Here is a 235-nt window from a genome sequence, read left to right on the forward strand (position 1 = left end):
CCCACACCGTGCGCCACCACCACCAAGCACCCCAATGCAGCGTCCCAAGGCTGGGCTTTCCACGGCAAACACCATCTCCTCCAAGCCTAATAATCCGCAGCCTCAGAGGCACTAAGGCAGCTCCAGGCTGGGAGCATGATGGAGGGGGGTGCAAACACATTTCATCTGTGGCTCGCTCGCCAGGATCTGAAGCGGCGAGAAGAAGCCATCGGAACCCTTAAATAAAGCCCAAGCT

Source organism: Nestor notabilis, unplaced genomic scaffold (genome assembly GCF_000696875.1).
Source record: "Nestor notabilis isolate BGI_N333 unplaced genomic scaffold, ASM69687v1 scaffold19126, whole genome shotgun sequence".
Lineage (NCBI taxonomy): Eukaryota > Metazoa > Chordata > Aves > Psittaciformes > Psittacidae > Nestor > Nestor notabilis.